The sequence below is a fragment of the Manacus candei genome, unplaced genomic scaffold, assembly GCF_025592945.1.
Source record: "Manacus candei isolate 608988 ecotype Guabito, Panama unplaced genomic scaffold, ASM2559294v1 h1tg000045l, whole genome shotgun sequence".
NCBI lineage: Eukaryota > Metazoa > Chordata > Aves > Passeriformes > Pipridae > Manacus > Manacus candei.
Window position 1 is genome coordinate 8,342,184 of NW_026138093.1, and position 18,745 is coordinate 8,360,928.

Here is an 18,745-nt window from a genome sequence, read left to right on the forward strand (position 1 = left end):
ACTCTTTCTGATCACTTTTGGGGAGGGAATTTTTGTTTCAGAGGTGGAGAGACAGAGTTTCTCCCTTTGTGAAGAGTGAGGAAGTGGGCAGGTTCTGAAACTGGAAAGAGGGGGGGAGGGTTTCAAGACTTTCATTGTTTAGCATTGCCTGACTTTGGAATGCATTTTAATTTCTAAAGCACAATATATGCAATTCTATTTGTTAAGTCTGTAGCTGCAATATGAATAGAAAATGTTATTGCTGTATAGTAGCAAAGAAAGTGGAGGTTTCCAGGTAGACAAGTGTCTTTACAGTCAGTGTCTTCATTCCTGCAGGGTGTTAATGCCAGGGGTGGTCACACAGTGCCCACAGGATGTGTTCAGGTCTCTGCCGGGGTGGAAACAGTGGGGAACTGTCCTCAGAGGTCCTAAATTGCTGTGGAGTAGTTGGAGTGTAGGTTTAGAGCAGCTTTATCCCCTCAAATGTGCAGAGGAAGCTGCTGCCCCTGCAAGGACCTGCCCAGAGCCCAGATTGAGTTCCCCCTGGAAGATCCCTGGGCAGAAATGGGATGTCTCAGTCAATGCTCTGCAAAGGAGTGTGAAATTGCACTCTCAATCCCAGCTGGGAAGAAAAATTCCCCTGCTTCCACATGTCCTGAGCACTCCAGACTGGAGTTCCTGTAGTTTTTTCCTTCTTTGTTGGGAATTCAATGGACAGAGGAAAACACAGAACTGTCCTCAAAGCAGAGAGAAGGTCTGGGGCCAGAGCACCTGCTCCCCTCTCTTCTCATCCCTTCAGCAGATGAAGAAATGGCCCTCAATGTTTCCCCTCAGTGTACTCTTCAAATCCTCCTTGAAAGAATGGGCATAATCCCATTTGCCAGTCAGATCCACTTTGGACTGCCTAAAGTAGCTGTAAAAGCATCTTGCCTGGGGCCAAATGCCCCTTCCACACTTGCTTTACGTGTGGAAAAAAACAGGGAAAGCTGTTTTTTGTGTGAGCACCCTTCACATCTCAGTGTTTGTGATCTTGGGAATCCTCATGAACCTGGAACAATGCCAGATTATCTGTTGTCTTAAGATATGTACCTGGAGATTGTTTTGATTTGTTTTTAAATCTTCCTTGCAAATACAACTGATAGAAAACAATGTAAAAAAAAAAAAAAAGAAAAAGGGAAAAAAGAAAAAAAAAAGAAGAAGAAAAAAGAGAAAAAGGAGGAAAAAGAGGAAAAAAAGAACGGGAAAGAAATAAAAAAAAGGAAGAAAAATAGAAAAAAGGGAAAGAAAAAGGGGGGAATAGAAAGAAGAAAGAAGAAAGAAAGAAAAAAGAGAAAAAAAAAAGAAAACCCAAAAAGTCCATGCAAATGGCCGCTGACCCCCGCGAAAACTACAAGTCCCACAGTGCACCGCGCAAGGCGGTGGGCGTGGCAGAAGGCGGGCGGACGGGGCAGTGGCCGCGCGCTGATTGGCTGCAGCGGGGTCTGTGCAGGCGGTGCGCGCGCAGAGCGCCGCGTTGGCTGCCGGGAAGTCACGATGGCGCTGGGGCCTTCCTTTGTCTGTGAGACCGGGCGGGAGCGGGTGAGAGCGGGCTCTGGGGATCCCCTCGGGGGCTGCGGGGAGCGCGGCTGTGGGGGGAAAGGCCGGAGGGCTCGGGAGGGTTTAGCGCGGGGGTTCGGGGGTTCCCGAGAGGCAGAGCGCGGGATTGCAACCCTGTCGGCGGCCGCGGGGCCCGGGAGGCCTCCCAAGAACCCGGATGTTGGATTCGGGTCCTGAGAAATTCCTTCGGAAAAAAAATTCAAAACCACCCAACCAAAGAAAGAACCCTAAAAAAAGGAAAAATGAGAAAAAGGTGGAGGAAAAACTGCAAGGGCCAGGATGATTTTATTGCTTTGGTTCGGTTTTTCGTCGGTCTCCTCCTTCTGAGATTCTCTGCTCCCTTCCTTTACAGAAAGCTCTTCTGCTGTTCTGTGGTTTTGTGGTCCCTTAGGGGCTTTTCGGGGTCCCTGAGGCGGTTTTAAGGTATCTCTGGGGGGGGCTGATGTCGTGAGGGGACTTAGGGAGGAGGTTGAAGGTCCCTGAAGGGGTTTGGGAGTCCGTGAGAGAGTTTTGGAGTCTCTGAGGGAACTGAGAAGTCCTGGAGGGCTTTGGGGGGGGTGTCTTTGAAGCAGTTTAGGGGGTTTCTCGGGGGATTTTGGGAGTCCCAGGGGGTTTTGAGGGTCACAAAGAGTGTCTTGGGTACACTAGGGGGGTCTCAGGACTCACCTGCTCGTAGTGCTGCTACTCCTCTTTCCCCCCAGACATCATTAACCCCCTAAAATGTGCCCTAGCCCCCCTTTTCCCTTTAATCCCCTCCCCACACAGATCCCTTTGACCCCCCCCAAGACCCCTTTTAACTCCCCCAAATACACACAAAGCCCCTCAAAACCCCCCAAGTCCCCATTGAACCGCCTCCCCAGATCCCCCCAAATCTCCCCAAGTCCCCACCTCAAATCCCTTCCAACCCCCCTCTAAGAGGGATCACCCGGCACCCTGGGACAGGAACACAGTGGGCTGTACTGGGAGGGCACTGGGGGGGGCTCAGGTGTCCCAGGACAAGGTGGCCCAGCTCCAGGAGAGATCTGGGGAGCAGTGAGGAGGTACTGGTCTGTCCTGGTCTGTGCTGGTCTGTCCTGGTCTGTACTGGTCTGTACTGGTCTGTCCCCTCAATCCCAAAAGCCCCTCCCCAGCTCCCCCAGGACCCTCCCATACCCCAAAGCCCCCCAGGCCCTCCCAGGCCCCTGACTTGGTCCTGCTGCCCCTTGAGCATCTGCAGCTGCTGCAGAACCAGGCATTTGATCAGCAAATGTGCAGGTGACACCAAGCTGGGGGTGTGTTGATGTGCTGGAAGGCAGGAGGGCTCTGCAGAGGGACGTGGCCCAGCTGGATCCATGGGCTGATTGCAAGGGGATGAGGTTCCAGCAGGCCAAGGGCCGGGTCCTGCCCTTTGGCCACAAGAAGCCCCGTCAGCCCCCCGGGCTGGGGCCAGAGTGTCTGGAGAGCAGGCAGGCAGAAAGGGAGCTGGGAGTGGGGATGGACAGGGAGCTGAAGAGGAGGCAGAGTGTGGCCAGGTGGCCAAGAGGGCCAATGGATCCTGGCCTGGAGCATGTACAGAGAAGAGCAATGAGGCTGGGGAAGGGAGTGGAGCACAGATGGTTTGAGGAGAGGCTGAGGGAGCTGGGGGTGTTGAGGCTGGAGAAGAGGAGGCTCAGGGGAGACCTCCTGACTGTCTGCAAGTCCCTGCCAGGAGGTTGTAGCCTGGTGAGGGTGGGGCTGTTCTGCCAGGAAGCAGCAGTAGGACAAGAGGGCTGGGTCTGGAGCTGTGCCAGGGGAGGTTTAGGTTGGATATTGGGAAGGAATTTTTTGCAGAGAGAGTAATCAGGCCTTGGAATGGGCTGGGCAGGGAGGGGGTGGAGTCAGCGTCCCTGGAGGTGTTGAAGGTGAGAGTGGATGTGGCCTCAGTGCCATGGTCTGGGAAGCACAGCAGGGTTGGATCCAGGGTTGGACTTGATGATCTCGGAGGTCTTTTCCAACGTGGCTGATTCTGCGATTCTGTGATTGCCATTCCTATGGCAGCACATGCTTGAGGCTCCATCCCCAGGGTGATAGAGATGTCTGTCCATATCTATCTCCAAGGTTAGTCTGTAAATGTGTGGTGTTAGAAAAGCAGGCTGAGTTGTGGGCTGGTTGTAGAAGGAGAAAGAAGCCCAGAGGCCAGTGCAAGCAGGCAGCCCTCAGCTTGCACCTGATGTCCCCTCCCTGCAGGTTCCTGTCCTTGAGCCCAGGCCCTGAGGTGAGGCTGAGAAGTGGCGCGGAGGTGAGCCCAGAGCTGTCCCTGAGGTGAGGCTGAGAATAAGTGCAAGGCAGAGGTGCTGCTGAGCAAGGAGAGCCCCGTGGTGGAGAAGAGGAAAAGTTGTGCCCATCCCTGAGCAGGTGCTGTGTCCATCCCCTGTGTGCCAGGTGAGCTGGGGCTTTGCTGCAGAGCTGTGGGCGCTGATTTGAGGGTCTCCAAGTGCTGAGATGGTGGGCACCCAGGAACACAAACTGTGCCTGGCCACGGAGCCTGCAAGGAGGAGCAGAGACAGCCGTGGCAGTGTGGGGGTCCAGGTTGTCCCTGTGCCTTCCCCTGCAGGCCCTGGCTGTCCCTGCTGGGCCCCTGTCCATCCCCATCAGGTCCCTGCCCGTCCCCCCCGGCTGAGCTCCCCCCAGGAAGTGCCGTGGAGCTGAAGCTGCTGCCATCCCCCCCTGCAGCCGCTGCCCCAGCCAAGGGAGCAGCAAAGGCAGGGCCAGGAGCAGAGGCAGCAGCAGGGGAGCCCTGGGGGGGCCGGGAAGCTCTTGTGTGGGGCAGGAAAGAGGCGCTGGGCACGAGGCCGGGGCTGTGCTGAGCAGGCCCAGCCCTCACATCCCCCCAGCCAACGCCGGCTGCCCGGGGGGCTTGGGAGGGACCCCCAGCCCGTGTGCCCCACACTGAGCTGGCAGAGAGAGAGCCAAGGGACAGGGCCACGGGCAGGGCCACGGGTGAGGGACAGGCAGGGCCATTGCAGGGCCACGGTGAGGGCACAGCCTGTGGCAGCAGAGCTGCCCAGGGCCGGGGGTGTTGGTACCAGCCAGTGCTGGGGCCGAGCAGAGCACGAGGCCTCTTGCAGACCCCTGGAGCAGCCTCCCACTTGCCAACCCCGCCCTGGTGGGGTGACACTGTCCCCTCCCTACAGGACACTCCCCTGAAATTTTCGAGGGGACCTTTTGTGTCTATTCCTGGTTGCTGATTCCTGCTGGGGACCTGAGGGAGCCTCTGCAATCCCATGCATGGGGCACAATCTCCTCTCCAGACCTTGACTCACTGCAGACTTTGCAGGGAAATCTGTGCTGGCAGCCTGACTATGTCCCAACCCCCCACACTCCCCCCAGGATATTTGGGACGAGTTCCACCTTCCTGGGCACCCATGGGATCGGGGGGATGATTGTTCTCCTGCTGTTGCTGTTTCTGCTGTGCCCCTGTCCCTGCCCTTCCTGCCGCTGTCGGGTGAGTGGAGCGGCCACGATGGGAAAGGGGCGAGAGAAGGGAAAAGAGCGGGTGGGACCCCCAAAGGGAGCGCAAGGGGCAGTGGGTCACCCCCAAAGGGAACTGAGAGGAGCTGGGGTTTGAAGGGCCAATGGAAAAGGGGTGTGAGAGGGTGGCTAAGAAGAGTGGGGAGAGCGGGAGCGGGGTTTCCATGGGGGAGCCTTGGTGTCCCCATGCCTTGATCCCTGGAGAGCGGGGGAGGCTGGAGAGAGGGGAGAGCTGCAAGTACCCCGAGAGCCTAGAGAGGCAGCACAGAGAAGGGAAAACCTGGACAGCAGGGACCCCTGGGATCCCCGGGACAACAAAGTGGAGAACCTGGAGAGGGGGAATTTCTGGGAATGCAGTATCCCGAAGGCGAGAATCAGAGGAGAAGGGAGCCTTGGGACCCCCAACACTCTCAGCATCCCTAAGTGGGACACCCAGCTTCCCAGAGAGGGGAGACCCTCTGAACCCCAGACGGGAGAGACCAGAGAGGGGGAACTTCTGGGAGAGTTTTTCTGGTTGAATCTTGATATTTTGGAGTATTTTTAGCTGAATCTCACATTTTTACAGTTTGTGAGAGGTTCATCTCACTATTTCTGAGGGGTTTTTTGTCTGAATGTCAGTGGTTTCGGTTTTTCTGGGTTGGATCTTGGCTTTTGGAGGTCTATATGGTCACAGGAGGCCTGGTAAGTTCTAGAGATGGACTTGGGCAGGAGGAGCCCCCAAGCCAACACGCTCAGCCCTTGTTTTCCCCCGATCAGGATTTGTCCTTCCCAAAGCTTGGGCGGATGGAGGAGGAGGCTGCGAGGAAGAGGAAGATGCCTTGGGCCCCCCAGGCAGGTGAGGAGGAAGTCAGTGTCCCTTTGGGCGGGTGTTGTGCTGGCTCTGTCAGCCCAGCATGGCCCCGGCTGCAGGACAACCCCGCTGGCGCCGCCGTCCTGCCGGGGCCGGAGTTGGGGGGATGTCCTTGGCCTTCCCTGTGGGCCGGAGGCAAATCCCCTGCCTGTCCTTCTTGCTTCCTGCCCCAGGCCCCGAGCTGAGGAGGGAGAGCGCGGAGGACAAATCCCCCCGTGAGACCCTGGTGGGAGAGGCCGTTTTGAAGGGCTCCCCGGCGCAGGAAGGCAGCGGGGAGGAAAAGGGCCGGAGATCCCCCCGCAGGAGGGGCTCCAAAGCCAGCCCAGGGTGCTCTGAGGAGGAAAGAGCCAGCCTGTGCCGGGAAGGCGGCCGGAGCTTGAGGGGGAGCTCTGACCTGGTGGTCCCTGAGCAGCCTCCCAGCAGGGAGAAGCCCTTCAGGTGCTTGGAATGTGGGAAGAGCTTCAAGAGGAGCACCCACCTCCTCACCCACCAGCACATCCACACTGGGGAACGGCCCTACCCATGTGGGGAATGTGGGAAGAGATTCAGTGACAGCTCCACCCTTCGCAAACACAAGCACATCCACACCGGGGAACGACCCTACCCATGTGGGGAATGTGGGAAGAGCTTCAGTGACAGCTCCACCCTTCGCAAACACAAGCACATCCACACCAGGGAACGTCCCTACACATGTGGGGATTGTGGGAAGAGCTACAGCCTGAGCTCCAGCCTCCGCACCCACCAACGCATCCACACTGGGGAACGTCCCTACACGTGTGGGGAATGTGAGAAGAGCTTCAGTGACAGATCCCATCTCCGCACCCACCACCTCATCCACACCAGGGAACGGCCCTACAAGTGCTTGGAATGTGGGAAGAGGTTTCAGACCAGCTCCAATCTCCTCCTGCATGAGCGGACGCACACAGATGAGAGGCCCTTCCGCTGCACCGACTGCGGGAAGGGCTTCAAACTGAACTCCCACCTCGTCACCCACCAGCGCATCCACACCGGGGAGAGGCCCTACAAGTGTGGGGAGTGTGGGAAGAGCTTCACTCAGAGCTCTCACTTGACCTCACACCAACGGACCCACCAGTAAGAGAAGCCCCACCAGTTCCCCAACTGCGGGAAGAGATTCGGCCGCTGCTTCCACCCTGAATGAACCCCCTGATGCTGAGGCAACCCCTGGAGTCCAGTGACTGTCACTCCATCCCTTTTGACCAGAATGGGCCAGTCCCCTTTCCCAGGGGCAGGTTCTTCCAACAGAACCCTTCTTAGGGGTGTGTGGGGAGATTCTTGCCTTGGCTGGGGACCCCCCAAGGTCACTGCTGGAGGTTGAGAGCAGAGATCTCCCCATGAGCGTTGGTCTGGGGGAATTCCATCCATCTCTAATTAAGAATTATTGCTTTTGTGCCAGCTTTAGTAGATTTGCTTCAACAATTGCTTTAGTGTAGAGCACTGTCCTATCTTATCCTGTACTCCTGGTAGTCTTAGTGTTTGTACTGTGCAGTAAATAATTCTGATTAAGATCTTTTGTCTGATCATTTGTAACTATAACTAACTCATTTCTATCAATAGATCTGTTTTGCCATTTTTAAAATCTGGGGGACAAAAGTGTTTCAGTAACACCTCTGTAATTCCTCTAAATTGCAGCTGTTGGCAAAATGCAAGGCTGAGATTGGATCCAGCAGCCCCCAGCACCCCACAGTAAGTTTGGAGCTCAGGGGGGCCACCACCCTTTCCAAGCACTCCTGTGTCCAAAGATCCCCATGGGACCGTTGGACCCACCAGACCATCCCCCTTTTTGCACCCTTCTTCTGTTTCCTCCCACTTTTCCATTATCCCCTCAATCCCCATTTCCCCCCCCCCCAATTGTTTTGGGGTCCCAACCAATACTTTTTGCCCCCTCTCCTGTGGGCACTGAAGGAGAAAATGAGGCTGCACACACAGAGTTCCATTGCGGGACTTGTCCTCCCATCTTTCCGGCGTCCCCCTTTCATTGGGGTTCCTTTGGAAACATCGACTGGGCTTTGTCTTTTAGTCCACCTGAAATTCCCAGCATGGCCCCAAAGCAGTGCCCTGATTCCACACATTCCCCTCCCCTCATGTGCTGCCTGTGTTCAGCCACCAGAGAAAAACACGGGCTACCATTTTCATGGTTTGAGATAGCCCCAAAAATCTAATTCCCTAGTCTAAGCCCCCTCCCACATCTCAACCTAATGTGAGATGGGTTTTTCAGACAAAACACGCCAGACTCAGAATGGGGGAAAGGGAATATATTACAATGACTGTACAAATAAATATTATAACACATTATACACATGATCACAACTATCTCTACCATGACATATAGTACTTACAATGGATCAGATCTCTTTTCCCCTCCAAATAAAAGTCCAGGAGGGAAAGAAGGACAGATCCCTTCTATATTTAGGGCAGCAGCTCCTCTTCTGTCTTCCATGCAGCAGTAACTGGGTTGTTGTAGCTGGATCTCTTTTCAATACACACAAGGGGGTCTCCAAGCCCCTCAGCTCTCCTTCGGTCCAAGCGAAGGCCTCACCTGTGGACTGCCAGCGGGGACAAGACTCACATCACCACAGGTATATCACGAAATGCAGGGGCATCTTCGTGAAAGTCCCTTCCTCAGGGGATTCACCCCTGAGTCAGAACATCTTGGGCAGCATTCAGTTGCAAGCCTTTGCCTCAAGAGTTCTGCCAGAGCTCCTGTGCTCTGTCTCAGGCTGCTAGGCTTGTCAGCAGCAGCAAGGGGGGGCCAAGGTCAACCCCCCTTCCCCCCACATTCCATCTGACCGTCCCGGTCCAGCTCCGGGATGTTATTTGAGCTTCTCAGCTTCTCTCTCTCTCCGGTGCTGCATGTCCAAAACTACTCTCCAAAATAGGAGTCCATGTACTCCTACTCTTTCTAGGAGGAGTCTCCAAGGGAGTTTTGGGGGGTCTGGTATCAGTTCTTACCCCAAGACTCTGTAGCTCTGCTGCTGGCTCTCTCTCCCTTTCCAGGAGTTCCCTCCTGCTTACCTGTAATGCCTCTACTGCATCTTATCTTTTCTGGCTCTCTGCCACCGCTTCTCTGGTCAGTGTTGTTCTGCCGTTGCTGCTGCTGCTGCTGCTCACCTGGAGAAACATCTCCAGGTTCAACCACAGACGCTTAGTCCAACTTAACACTGTTCCATGTCTCTGTAGCCCCCAGCTAGGGCTGGGGGGCCCCGGAGGCCCCAAGGGGCTCCGAGCCCCTTCCTCGTGGCTCTACAACATGACCACCTCTCCTCAACAACAAAGACAACTCATCTCTTCCGGTGAGCTTGTGGAATGTTGACATTTTTACAGGAGCGCCCATTGGGCAAAACTTCAAAACTTCCAGGGGTTTCCACCCCTTGGGGTCTACCACTTTTCTTAGCCTCTGGGGGAAAACAAAGTCCAAACCACTGCAGAGGGTTCCAAGTGGTTTCCACTTTGGCAAACAGCACTTTCTTGATGGAAAACACTTGTAAAGGCCAAAACACTTCTTTTGGATCCTGATTAACTGAATGCAGCTGCTGCTGCCTTCACTTGTTCCCACAGAAATTCTCAGGGTTCCTTTACTTCCAGGAGGCCCACATGTCACAATGGCCCCTGGATTCCATGAGCTTCCACAGTCTCCAAAGGTTCCTTTCGTTCCATGAGGCCCTGCAGTCCCAAAATGCCCTTTGGATTCTCAGAGATTTCCCACTGTCCCAGGGTCCCTTGTGCTTCAGAAGCAGCTGCAGTGGGACAGTGGCCCTTTGGTTCCGTGAGCTCTGCAGTGTTCCAGGAATCCTTGGGTTCCAGGAGAGCCTGCAGTTTCACAAGGACCACTGGAATGCAGGAGGTTCTGCAGGGTCCCAATGGCCCCTGGATTCTGGGAGGTTCAGAAATATCTCCGGGCTCCCTTGGTTCCAGGAGGACACACATGTCAGCAGGAACCCTTGATTCCAGGAGGTTGGACAGTGTCCCAGAATTCCTTTGATTTCATGAGGCCCTGGATTGTCCCAATGGCTTCCTGATTCCATCAGCCCCCTCAATGTCCCAATGGTCCCTTGGTTCCATGAGTTTCTGCAGCATCCCAGGGTTCCTTTTGTTCCATGGGGAGCTGCAGTGTCACAATGGGCCCTGAATTCCAGGAGTTTTCCCAGGGTGACAGTGCTGCCTTGATTCCATGAGATTCCACAGTGTCACAGAGCTTGTTTGAGTCCAGAAGGCCCTGTGGTGTCACAATGGTCCTTGGTTCCATGAGGTTACTTAGTGCTTTATGTGCCTCAGTCTTTAACACCCAAAGCAGTTGTCCTCAGAATCCCAAGCTCCCAGGGCTGGAAGTTGCTAATGGGGAGCTGAGTGAAGCCCCCACAATGCAGGAGGAAATGGTCAGTGACCTACTCTGCCAGTGAGACCCCCCCAAGTGCCTGGGCCCACATGGGATGCAGCCAAGAGTCCTGAGGGAGCTGGAGAAAGAGCTGGCCAAGCCACTCTCACTCATTCCCCAGCAGTGCTGCACAACTGCACAAGTCCCAGCTGACTGGCAACAAGCACATGGGATGCCCATCCCCTGGAAGGGCCAAAAGGAGGATCTGGGCAACTCCTGACCTGTCCCATTGACCTGAGGACCGGGGAAGTCCATGCAGCAGATCCTCCTCAGTGCCATCCCATGGCAGGGGCAGGACAACCAGGGGATCAGGCCCAGCCAGCGTGGGGTTGGGAAAGGCAGGTCCTGCTTGACCAACCTCATCTCCTTCTCTGACAAAGGACCCGCTCAGCAGCTGAGGGAAAGGCTGGGGATGTGTCTCTGGAATTCCAAAAAGCCTTTGGCATCATCTCCCCCAGCATCTCCTGCACAAACTGGCTGCTCATGGCTTGCCCGGGGAACTGTTTGCTGAGTGACAAAGTGTCTGATGGCCCAGGGAGTGGTGGGGAATGGAAGGAAATCCAGGTGGGGCCGGTCAGTAGTGGGGTTCCCAAGGGCTCAGGGTTGGGGCTGCTCCTGTTTAACATCGTTCTGGGTGACCTGGGCCAGGGGATCGAGTGCCCCCTCAGGAAAGTCGTGGACAACACCACGTTGGGTGTGAGTGTGGATGTGCTGGAGGGCAGGAAGGCTCTGCAGAGGGATCTGGACAGGCTGGATCAATAAGGCCAAGTGTCAGGGCCTGCCCTTGGCTCCCAACAACCCTCTGGAACGCTCCAGACTGGGGGCAGAGGGGCTGGAGAGCTGCTCAGCAGGAAGGGACTTGGGGGTGCTGCTCGACAGCAGCTGGATATGAGGCAGAGTGTGCCCAGGGGGGCAAGAAGGCCAAGGGCATTGCGGCCTTTGTGGAGAAGAGTGTGGCCAGCAGGAGCAGAGAACTGATTGCCCCTCTGTGCTGGGCACTGGGGAGGCCCCACCTGGAGTGTTGTGTCCAGTTCTGGCCCCTCAGTGCCAAAAGGCCCTTGAGGGGCTGGAGCGTGTCCAGAGAAGGGAACGGAGCTGGGGAAGGCTCTGGAAAACATGTCTGCTGAGGGACGGCTGAGGGAACTGGGCTGGTTGAGTGTGGAGAAGGGGAGGCTCAGGGGGGACCTCATTGCTCTCTGCAATGACCTGAAAGGAGGTTTTAGTGGGTGTGGGGATCGGTCTCTTCTGCAAAGCCTTTAGTGACAGGAAGAGAGGAAATGGCCCTAAATTGCACCTGGTGAGATTTAGATTAGATATTAAAGAAACCTTTTTCCCCTGAGAGAGTGTTCAGGCATTGGAACAAGTAGCCCGGGGAGGTGGTGGAGTCTCTGGAATTGTTCAGGTGTGTGGTGGGTTGACCTTGGCTGGACACCAGGTGCCCTCCCAGCCGCTCTATCACTCCCCTTCCCAGCAGAACAGGGGAAAGTATAAGGTGGAAAAAAAACCAATTGGTGGTTTAAGATAAGGCAGTTTATTTAAAGCAAAAGATAGCAGGGTTTGTTCTCTGCTTCCCATGAGCAGCCATGGTCGGCCACTCCCCAGGAGCAGGGCTTGGGTCCGCGGGACGGTTCCTCAGCAGGCAGCCATCAGACAATGAATGCCCCCCTCCTGCTCCGGGCCTCAGCTTTTAGAGCTGAGCTGACCTCCCATGGGCTGCAATGTCCCTTGGGTCAGTTGGGCTCAGCTGGCCTACTTGGGTCCCCTGCCAGGCTCTTGCCCTCAGCTAAGGAAGGAATGTCCCAGTGTTGGTGCTGTGCTCAGCAGTGGCCAAAACACTGGGGTGTTCTCAGCACCCTTCCAGCTGCCAATGCAAAGCCCAGCCCTGGGAGGGCTGCTGTGGGGAACTGAACTGCAGCTCAGCCAGACCCAACCCAAATATCTATGGCACATTCTACAGAATACATCCTCAGGTGTTGAATATATATATATAAACAGATATATAACTTTCAATTCAGTGTTTGCCTTTCTAGCCTGGCCCAGAGGCTGTATAAATTGGCAATTGTACTCACTGTGTGCTTAAATACCAAATAAAGAACTCTGCATTGGCTTGTTTGCCTGACATCTTTCCTCTCTGACTTCTCTGCAGCTGCAGGGTCGGGGCCTCTGTGCAGAGCTGGGCCAGAAAAGAGTCCCAGCAGAGCAGCACTGCCAGGGAGCAGCAGCCCTTCTCCTACGTGGCCTCCTCTCCCTTCCCTTCCACACTGTCCTGCAGAGCCCTGTGTTGTTGGAGGCCTCAGTGCTCTGGCAGTCGGTGCCAGTCCTGCTGCAGGACTGTCCAGGGACTGCAGGTAGGGACAGCCACGGGCACTGCTGGCACAGAGCTGACCTCTGCAGCAGCACTGCCATCCTGCAGGGCATCTCCTCAGGCCGGGGCCTCAAAGCTTCCATCTGCTTTCCACTTTGCTCTCCAGGATGTGCCCAACACAACGCCCTGCAGAGGAAAGCAGCAGTGACCAGCACAAGGGGGGGAGTGCTCAGGGTGGGGGCACCCAGCAGTGCCCTGGCACAGCCAGCGCCGCTCCCAGCACTGGCCTCTCACCCCAGGCCATTGGGCTTGTTCTTCCCTCCAAGGAGGGACAGCAAATGACCTGCTCAGGAGTCCATGTTTGCACTGCATGGACAAGACATGCCCATGTGTCACGGCTTGGGGCTGGGGGGGTAGAAGGCTTAGACAAAGTTGATGGCAGAAGCCATCTCGTTGAGCTACGAGGGGCAGAAAGGACCCCCTTGCTTTCTAAATTCCTTCTCAGAGAGGAGCCTGGGGGTGGCTGGATCCAATCTTAAGTTCAGAGTTTGATTTCAACTGAGGAATTATAGAGGTGTGATTCAATCACTTTGTCCTGCAGGTTTTAGTGATGGCAAATCAGAAATATTTCTACAAAATGAATGATTTATTATGAAAAATGAACAGACAATTTACCAGACAAGTGACCAGATGAAAGACCTTAAAGAGAATTATTTACTACACAGTATAAAAGGCAAAACCTCCTAGCAGTATAGTGTACACTAGACAGTGCAGTCTATCAAAGTCATTCTATTAAAGCATTTGGATCAAAGCCAGCAAAAAGAAACAATCCTGAAGCAGAGATTGAGGTAACTCACCCCACAGCGACAAGGGGTAGTTCCCTCTCTTTCACTTAACCCCTGGGCAGTGACCATGAAGAGCTGTCCCTGTTTCATGGCAGAAGCTCCACACACTTCAAGGAAGTCTGTGGAAGAATCTGCCCCATGACAGTTGGATGGGACTTTTACAGTTAAAAAGGGTTTGACTGTCAGATGTATTTCAAGGCCAGGGAGCAGCTTATCTGTCAAATCCTGCTTCAGAAAGCAGGATGTGTGTTTGAAGTTTCACAAAGCATTTTGGGTTTAGCATAATTCAACATTAAAATCAGCACCTTGACACCAGCAGTAACTCACTACAGAGAGTTTGCATTGTTTGCATTCTGACCAGTTTTTAGGTATTATCAGAGCAGAGCATCCTGCCAGAAATGGCCCCTTGATTCCATGAGGTTGCAAAACCTCTCAGGGTTCCTTTGGTTCCATGGGGCCCTGCAGTGTCACAATGGCCCCTTGATTCCAGGATGTTCCAAAACATCCCAGGGTTCCCTTGGCTCCAAGAGGCTCCCCAGTGTCCCAGCGGCCCCTGGATTCCAGCAGGCCCTGCAGTGTCCCAATGACCACTGGGTTCCAGGAGCCACAGCGGCTGCCGCCGGCGTCTGTGCCCGGAGCCGCCGCTCCCACGGGGCTGCCGCACTCACCGCCGGGGTTGCCGCTCGCGCAGCCGCCGCTCTGCCCCGGCTGCACCGGGACCCGGCACCGCCTCGGGCCTGCGCTGCCGCCTCAGCGGCCACAGGGACACAGCCATGGGGGACCTTTGCTCTGACACTGATGGGGCCTGGCTTTGTTCTGCTTGGGGCTGGGCTTTGGGAAAACTGCTGTTCATTTTCGTGCTCCACTGGAACAGCTCCTGAATTCCAAAGGTTTCCTAATCCAGGGGAGGGGTTTCTATGGCATCGGAGGTACCGCCCCTCGGGACACATTGTCAGTAAACCATCCAGCTGACTGGGATGGCTGTAAGAGCTGGGGAACACAGGATAATCAGTCATCCCATGAAAACCTTGGAACATTCCCTGACTGAATCATAACCCAAATGGAACAGTTTGGATACAATTCCCAAATAGTTTGGAAACTCCAGTCATTCCTGACACCAGGATGGAAATTCAGCAGATAACTAAAGCCAGTCCCCTTGGGAGCCCACAACCAGCGGGGCTGAGGGAGGCCCTGGCAGCTCCCCAGCACCTCCCTCTCAGTGGGACACCTCTGGCAGCCTCTCCCAGCTCGGGAACCCTCCAGTTTGCAACACTCCAAAGACCCTCCCTGATGCCCAGGACAATTCTGATCCCCCTCCACAAACACTTCTCCAGCTGTGACCCTTGTCTGGTGGGAAACACAAAGGGATTTGGGGGAGTGTTTTCGTGACAATGAGGAGAATTTGGGAGTGGGACCTTTCCACCCCCAGCTCTTGATGTGTCCACACATCTCTGCCTGGGTGTGGGTGTGAATTGACTGTGGTGGTTCACGAAGCCTAGACATGATGATGATGAATGTTGTTATTGTGAATCTGTAATTCAGTCACTGTTAAAATTGTAGCAAATCCTATTGAACCAGTTGATAATTGTTCAACTGGTCAATGATTAAGTGCTACTAATCTCTTTTGCCCCTTATCTTTGGATCCAAATCCTTTGTGCCCTCACCCTCTTGCATTCCCATGGCTCTGTGTAAATCATTTTCTTTCATCCAAAAATATATATTTTTCGTGACTTCCACTTTAAAATCTTCCTCCTTAGCTAAACTACAAAACAACTCTAATTTGTTGTTGACGTCTTGAAGACAATTAAAGAAAGAAAAATAATTTGTTTTTCAGTGTTTTAATGGGTCCCACAATGTGTTTGGAGTTGCATCAGCTGTCAGTCCAAGATAGGCCATGTCAGAACTGGTGAGGCTGGGGGTTGAGGAGCAAGGTTGATCATCCAGGGTCAGTCTGGATCTCCTGAGGAGACACTCAGCATCAAGATCACTTGGAGAACATCTCTATCACCTCTTCTCTGAACTAAAAAATAGCCATCCTTTAATTAAAAAAAAAAAAGTACAAATTTTGAAGACTTGTTTTGAAATTGCCTTGAAGACAATTAAAGGAAAACAAAGAGATCCTGAGAGATTTCTGGAATTTAATGAGCCACACAGTGTGTTTGAAGCCCAGCCCATGATCCTGAGGGACTGAGAGAAGATTGAAGAAGCTGCTGAAGAAGTCAGAAGCCAAACTGCAAGTGCCTTGAAGCATTACTGGGCCCCACTGAGGGCAGGCACTGCCAAAGCCTCCCCAGGGACTCCTTGGAGCAGCTCCTTGGAGGCCAGGAGTGCAGGCAGACAAAGGCTCTGGGCAGGCCCCTGCAATGCTGAGCAAAGCCTGCCTTGGTTTTGTGGAGCACAAAGGCCAAGGGCTGAGCCCCAGGCCCTGGCCCAGCAGATCCTGTCCCTCCCGGCTGGCTCAGGGCTGTTTGGGGGGCACTGGGATGGGAGGGGGAGGAACAACAAAGGCCCAAAACTGGGCAACCCCTGCCAGGCTCCTGAGGGAGGGGCGAGGCAGAAACCAAGTGCAGAACCTGCCAGGCAAGTGTCTTGTGGTGGCCTGAGTGGCAGAGGCAGCTGCCAGAGGCAAGGGGCCAAAGGCCTGGGTGCCTTTGGGCCTTGCAGCCCTGCCAGAGCCCTTGGCCATCTCTCCTGCAGGCTGTCCTGCCCTGGCCCTGCTGCTGCTCTGGCCTTGCAGGCTGCACACCCCCCTCCTGCTTTCCCACCCCCTCCCAGCAGCATTTCTAGACCCTCCCTGATGTCTCTGCACCAGCTCTGGCTGTTCCCTGGCACACAAAGCCATGGGCTGATCCTGACTCCCTCTGGGTGACCTCTTGCAGCACAAAGGTCCCCGTTGAGTGACATTTCTTTTTCCTCACCTTTAGTCCCAACCTTCCGCGCTACTCTTTGTGGAGATTTCACTCTTTTTCCAATATGGTCAAGAGCTCCATCCTGTCAGATCTCCTCTAGACCCTCTCCAGTTCTTCCTCATTCCTCCAGAATGGGGAACCTCACAGACAGACAGACCAGTCCAGATGTGGTGACCCCAGGGCTGAGTCCAGGGGGGTGACAACTCCCTTGTCTGGGTGTCCACACTCCCCCCAAGGCAGCCCCATGTGCAGTTGGCCTTAAATCAAGGGGCCATTCTGATTCTTTGTAATGTCACGGAATCAAGTGTCACCGTGACACTGCAGGGCCTCATGGAACCAAAGGAATGCAGGGACACTGTGGAATCTCATGGAACCAAGGGACCATTGTGACATGCATGGTCTCTTTGGAACAAAAGGAATCCTGGGACATCTCAGACCCTCCTGGAACCAAGGGTCCACTGTGCCTCCCCAGAACTCCATGGAATCAAGCAGAGCCGCTGCCTCCCCCCCGCCGCCGCACGGACCGGAGTCGCCGGCTCTGCCCCGCTTGGACACCTCTGGAGTCAGCGTGTTCTTGGGCAGCACAACTGATCTCAGACCAGAGAGTTTCCCACATTTTGCTTTGCCGTCTCTTTCCTGTGGTTTTGTTTTTTTGTTCTTTGTTCATTCAGAGGGAAAAGGAGGCATGTATTGATCCCTATACTCACCTGTTTAAAAAAGGGAGTTGGGACAGGGGGACAGAGAGGAGGCAATTTTCCTCTCTGTTGTAGCTTTGAACTATTTTGTTGGTATTGCTGGTTTTGCTGTTATATTTCTTGTCAGCACTTATACCTCCTTGTATTTTGACTACCTATAGTGGTGGGGAATGAAAGGGGAGTGAATTCATTTTATGGGAGTTCCCACCCCAATATGTGTCTTTCAACCAGGACAGGTTGCTCAAGGGCTCCCTGAAATTTGGCATCATCCACAAAGGACTTGAAAATACATTTTGTCCCATTGTACAGAGAGATAAGAAAGATGTTCTACAGTGGTGTTCAAGGGCTGGTCACTGAGGGATTTCACCAGGAAGTTGCTGCCAAGAGGACTTTGTACCATGGATTTTATTTGACACTCTTCATTCAGCAACTTCCCACCCACCACATCTTCCACTTCTTCAGTCCAGCTCTCACCAGCCTGGCCATAAGGAGAGCATAAGAGACCATGTCAAGGGCCTTGATGAAGTCTGGGCACACAACATCCCTTTCTGTTCCCTCCCACAGGGGTTCTGCAATCCCTGCCTTGTCCTTCCCATACCTGGCAATGGCTGCAGGAGGACTTGCCCTATCCCCTTCCCTGATGAGCCTGACCAGTCTGGAACTCTGCCAACCCTCCTTGCTGCCCTGTTTGCAGACTGGTTCCATGTCTGCCTTTCCCAAGGCCCCAGGAAGCTCTGGGATGGCTCTGGCCTTTCCAAGTGTTTGGGAGAGGTCTCCCAGTGACACTGCCCAGCCTTCTCAGTATCCCTGACACCAAAACCTTTTCCATATCCCACACTTCCAGAGGAGTGCCCAAGACACAACACAGTTTGTCCTGAAGGTTCTGGAGAATGAGAAGGGATTTCTTCCTTGAGTCCAACCCCTCCAATTGGATTTGAGTGCAGCTGAAAGGTTTCCTCAGCATTTTCCCCAGTGCCTCCCTGCCCTGAAGGTTTCTGGCCCTCAGGCTGGAGCTGAGGGGGTTGGGCAGGTGCCTGAGGAGGGGGTAGAACAAGGGCTGTGTCCAACTGTGCCAGGAGGGCTGTGCTGGGCAAGGATGAGGAGGCTGCAGAAAACAGTGGCACTGGGGAGGGGAGAGGAGCAGCTGGAGAGACCTTGTGCCTGCCCACGCTGGTCAGGAGCTGCCCCAGGATGGCAGCTCTGAAGCACTCCCAGGATGTCCCTGGGAACAGGAGGGGAAGACTGGATCTAAAAATGAAACCTGGAAAGCAGAGAGCAGGAGTGTCATGGTGTCACTGCAGGATAGTTCCAGCCCTGGAGCAAGGTCACAGAAGAAGTGACCCAGTACATGCAGTGGCCTCAGAAGATCCCACAGCATCCTGGAGATGCTGGAAGGGAGCCCAGCTCTGCTTCACAAGTTCCCAGGGCCTGTCCCTGCCTGTGCTCCAAGGGCTTCCACCCCCCAGGACTGTGCTCAGAGAGCACTCAGGCCTTACAGCGAGAAAGGGGCTCAGGAGGACAGTGTGGAAGTGGCAAGAGAGCAACTCTGCAAAGACCAAGCCCTGCTGCTCCCTGGCAGTGCTGCTGGGCTGGGATTATTGTCCCCTTCCCGTTTGCAAATACCCCCTGTCCTGCAGTGTGCTCTCCTTTAGGAACATCTGAGAAGAAGGGTCTTGGACAAAGA

The 18,745-nt window shown here is 54.5% G+C and overlaps 1 long non-coding RNA gene and 1 pseudogene across 1 annotated transcript; one reads left to right on the forward strand and one right to left on the reverse strand.

Moving 5' to 3' along the window:
- LOC127474816 (zinc finger protein 850-like) overlaps nt 1-18,745 on the reverse strand; it is a 454,983-nt pseudogene that overhangs the window by 368,931 nt on the left and 67,307 nt on the right.
- On the forward strand, nt 1,523-3,605 carry LOC127474994 (uncharacterized). The gene is made up of 3 exons (XR_007906067.1): nt 1,523-1,537; nt 1,928-1,998; nt 3,592-3,605. It is a non-coding gene; the product is annotated as an uncharacterized LOC127474994 (long non-coding RNA).